The sequence below is a fragment of the Ylistrum balloti genome, unplaced genomic scaffold (genome assembly GCF_031769215.1).
Source record: "Ylistrum balloti isolate Yb309-2 unplaced genomic scaffold, AGI_CSIRO_Ybal_v1 Utg371700, whole genome shotgun sequence".
Lineage (NCBI taxonomy): Eukaryota > Metazoa > Mollusca > Bivalvia > Pectinida > Pectinidae > Ylistrum > Ylistrum balloti.
Genome location: NW_026782857.1, coordinates 119,765 through 125,122, shown reverse-complemented (window position 1 = coordinate 125,122; position 5,358 = coordinate 119,765).

The following is a 5,358-nucleotide window of genomic DNA, read 5'->3' as shown; positions in this document are numbered from 1 at the left end:
GTTTGTTATTAAGGTAAGTCATCCTCTTCTTGTTATTGAGGTCGTTAATCCAATTTATTAAGGTAAGTCATCCTCTTCTTGTTATTGAGGTCGTTAATCCAATTTATTAAGGTAAGTCATCCTCTTCTTGTTATTGAGGTCGTTAATCCAGTTTGTTATTAAGGTAAGTCATCCTCTTCTTGTTATTGAGGTCGTTAATCCAGTTTGTTATTAAAGTAGGTAATTCTCTTCTTGTTATTGAGGTCGTTAATCCAGTTTGTTATTAAGATATGTAATCCTCTTCTTATTATTTAGGTCTTTAATCCAGTTTGTTATTAAAGTAGGTAATCCACTGTTTGTTACTGAAATTGGGAATTCAATCTTCGTTATTTAGGTTAGTAATTAAATGTTTGTTGTTTAGGTTGGTAATCATCTGTTTGTTATCGAGATCGATGCTTCATCTTTTTTATTGCAGCTGGTAATCCTCTGTTTATGATCGGTGTCGGTAATCCACTGTTTTTCATGTAGGACGATAATTCACTGTTTGTAATGAAGGTCGGTAATCCGCTTTTTATAACTGTTAGTAATAACAAATAAAAGTCGAAAACCTGCATGTTTTTTATATTTAGGTAGGTAGTACATTACTTGTTATTCAGGAAGGTGCTTGTTGCTATGTTTATTGAGGTCGGTAATCTCATATCTATTATTCGGATCGGTAATCCACTGCTAAACCTGGATTTGTGATAAAGGTAAATAATCCAATTTCATTTTTAAATTGTGAAGCACCGATGTTTTCAAATGTTGGTCTTCCGTCTATCTTACAGGTAAAACATCATGTGTGAAATATGCAGATGGATAATCCAATTTTTTCAGTAAACTTGAGTAAAATTGTATAATTAATTGGTCGATTGATGTTGACTAGTATTAAGGCACACTCCACTTGTTTTTTAATAAGATAATTTTAGTATCTTTCATTGCCATCGCCTGATATGCCATCTAAAATCTCATCATGAAAACATGTCAATATTATTTCTAAGTTTACTTATATTTCATTTTGAGAGATTGTAAGAAAGCAAAATAAAATTATACAACCAGGCATAAAAAATTGATTGACGAGTTTTAGTTATTTAGTAACCTCAATGTAAGCTGTTTTCATTAATTAATCCAACACAAACAAACTGTTTACAAAGTGAGAATACAAACTTGTTTACCAACTAAAACATCAGTTCTGGTTACCTGAATATCAGCAATACCGCTATCTCATCGTCCGGACACACTGTACACCTTAGGTCTCCAGTAGAATTGTGTTAAATCCCATAACAGTTTTCTGCTAACTCGTCAGATATTGTAATTAAAGTAACAGGGATCCCATTGAATAATAACAATGCCAAACGAAACGTTGATTACAACGAGATTAACATAGTTACGTAGATAGATATTAAAATACAATTATGTAGTTAGAATCTCCATGGAGTCGGCTACTTAACGACAAATGATATCTCAGTTTATGACAATTTGAATTCAAAATGAGAGTTTTAGAATGAAAAAAATGTGCAGCCAGCAAAATATGATGTACGTGTGACATGAGTGATTTGTGTGTTCTCATTAGCACCTAACAAAAATTCTTGTCATATGTATATAGTATATTTATGGTGTCTCTCAGTTTATATCTGGCAACATTTTTTACAGATGTGTAATCCTTGTAAGTTGCTCCAGGGCAGCCAGTCATTCAGATGTTGCAAACGTGTTTTACATTTTGTTGATATTTATATTTCAATTTTCAAATGAGCAAACTATTGCTGACTTCTTAAGACGATGGTGTTTTATCAGTCATTAATACGACACAATAGGGATGACAAATAATCATACAAATATATCCAGAAAATAATCCGATACAAACGATATCATGTCTACACAATTCTGTCATATGCAAATATCATGTCAACAAAATGTTTCCGGCCATAAAACAATAATACAAATATTTGGACTTGAGCAATATCTTATCAGGAGATGCCGGCTAAAAACAATATAAAATCTAAGCAGATTTTGACATGTAGCTATATATCAAGAATAGAATAGAACAAATAGAATAGAACAAATCTAGACAGATGCCGACTGTCAATATCACATCCAGACATTTCGACATACAACCATATATCTATGTCCAGTGAAATTTGATCGCTGCAATTTTCCAACGATAACCTTGTCACTATTATACTACATTGGAAACATTGTCATTGACTACAACCAAGATAAAGTAATCGATTCCTATGATAACCTGTTGTCAGATAAAGTTATATGATTTTAGTAGACTATAGGAAATATATAATTTGTTAATCATTCCCTGCTTCAATTCATTGGAGGTACATGTTATCAAAAAGAACACTTAAGATACAGTATTTGCAAGATTTCGTGTTTAATTCATTGAAACAACCAGTCCTTTCCTCCTCTCTTTTGAATTTTAGTCATAATGCTTCATCTGTGGAAGTACTCTTTCTCAAGTCCTTTTGACATTGTACTGCTTTCATTATTGATTTGGTTTCTTGTGTTTAATCTGACAGCATGACACATCTTTACATCTTCATTATCTAATGCTTTGAACTCATCCCTTGTGTGTCTCCAGTTCTTGTTTAGGTGTTCACTGAAAACAAATGTAAGAATTGAACCATTACATGGACAAAAGTCAAGTTAATGATAAAACAACCCCTCGTGATAAAACTAGTTAAACACCTATAGAAATGTATCACTTTCATGGTTGAAAAATACAGGTTTATATTTTCATCCTGTTCATGTATAGAATGATGCAGAACTTAAATAGAATTTTACACTTTTTATGAATGAAATAATACAATTTTACTCTCTCGATCATACACACAAAAATGAACAGCCTAATCCTTTAATCCTTTTATGAAATAAGATTTGTCCACAATTTAAACTTTTTGATGGTTAAAATCTTGCAGGAATACGTACATGTAAATGTCATCATTTTTATGGATAAAATAACAGAGGTACAAAATTACTGTAAACGTTCACTATTTACCGGTTATCTGATTTTAGTACATATCGCTATGAAATATTATGCTGTGCTTTATTTATAGAGTAATCACAGTGAATGCGTTAATTACCGGTGATTACGCTATTTTGCCAGAAAGTGATATTGCACTAAAGTTTGCGACCAACTTGAGTATGTTTACAGTATATAGCATTCTTAAATAAGTGAAAGAATTATATAATCGAGTAAAACAATTTTTATGATTTTCATGAATAAAATATCACGTTTAATCAATTTTATACTGTTCACGAAGAAGTATAACTTTCATGAATCAAATTATATGTTTGCTTTTTTATTCACTTAGCATGTGCAAAGTAATTATCTCCTTTGTAATAAATCAAACAAATACGGGCTAGCACACCCTAAATCTTGAGTTTTATATTTCGTTCGATACAGTGTATTTTCCTCAGTCGTTTCCTAGGTTTCAATATTTAGGCCTTTACCTGGACGATGTGATTTAATTAATTATTTAGTATTTTAGTTAATTCTAAACTTATACTAAAAGTTGTGTCTTTTGTATAACCCTATTGCACTTACACTTAATGAAACAAATAATGTCTTGGAGTTTCGGAGTTTCGACAGGACTATTGCATGGTACCACGGTTCTTGTTTGTCTTCTGGCGTGAGGCTCTTAGTGTGGAACTTAAAAAAGAAATATGTCCAACATGTTAAACAAGTCCTATTATAAGTTATAAACACAAGTGTTTATATAACACAAATAAAAACAAGCAATGCATTTAATTATAAACGACATCGCTACATGTTCCTTGTAATAAATACAAGGACAGACGAATGCTATCAATTCATCATCCTCTGTTGACACACACGACAAGTTATTAAACTCTATAGAAATCTTACATCAAATTAGTTAATATTTTAGTGACATGTCACGACAAAATATTATTCCGTATGTATAAGAATCTTTTAAAAACATTTTAACCACACTTAAAAATAGATAAAATTGTTTTAAATTATGCAATTATATTTCAATGAGAAAACACAATTATAATTCTAAAGTTGAATAAATGATCCTCACCTTTACTTTTTTAGCGGCCATCATCAGAACACTGGCAGGGAACTTGGTCGTCGACAGAACACGTTTGTTTAGTTCTAGACCTACCTAAACTAATCAATAGTATATCGTACTTTGCTGACAGATCTTACGTGCTATCTTAAATCTTCGATCTTATATACTTATTTCAAAGAATATCTTTGGAATAACCTACGTCCTTTGGAATTATTTGAACGATGAATGATCTATTTCTAAACTGCTTTGGAATGTAACAATGTGAGAAACCTATGGAATGGTCAGACACCTGGCACTAGTAAAATGCTTCAACGATATGTAATTCAATGAAGACTTCATGCACTAATGGGACACTTTATACTACATCATGCAACTCCTACTACTGAACATCAGCGCCAGGAAAACTAGATACAACCAAATTAGGTAATACCACACTGATAACAAAGTACTTATCCAAACTCAACTTATCATATCAGCTGCCATATACGATACCAGTGAATCAAACTCCAGTGCACCATGCCATGATACAGGACATTATACCGAGTGGTTAATGTATCATACTACGATTCAGTGTCCAATACAATGACCATTAGCATCAAATCATGAGTAGAGATTTGCACCATGCCCCCGATATATCATAAATTAATTCATTGTTCCTAAATATGTAAAGGATTTAATGTCCCTGATAAGCAAACCTTGCCCAGCACCTAATGCCACACGCAATGAGTTACACCATGATTCAATGTACAATTCAACGTTCATCATTATCAAGGCCACGCTACAATTAATTGTACCACGCCGCCGAAAACTTTACCATTTCCTCAATGGATCACACCACAGTCCAGTGCACTTTTCAACACTTCAGTACACCATACCACGCTACAGGACATTATACCACATCACATGCATCACACCACGATCCGATATAAATACACTGCATGCCCTCAAAGCATCGCTCCTCGAATCAGTGAACATTCAACGCTCCAGTGCACTATGCCATGATACAGGACATTATACCGAGTGGTTAATGTATCATACTACGATTCAGTGCCCAAAACAATGATCATAAGCATCAAATCATGAGTAGAGATTTGCACCATGCCCCCAATATATCACAGATTAATTTAACGTTCCTAAATATGTGAAGGATTTAATGTCCCTGATAAGCAAACCTCGCCCAGCACCTCATGCCACACGCAGTGAGTTACACCATGATTCAATGTACAATTCAACGTTCATCATTATCAAGGCCACGCTACAGTTAATTGTACCACGTCGCTGAAAATTTTACCATTTCCTC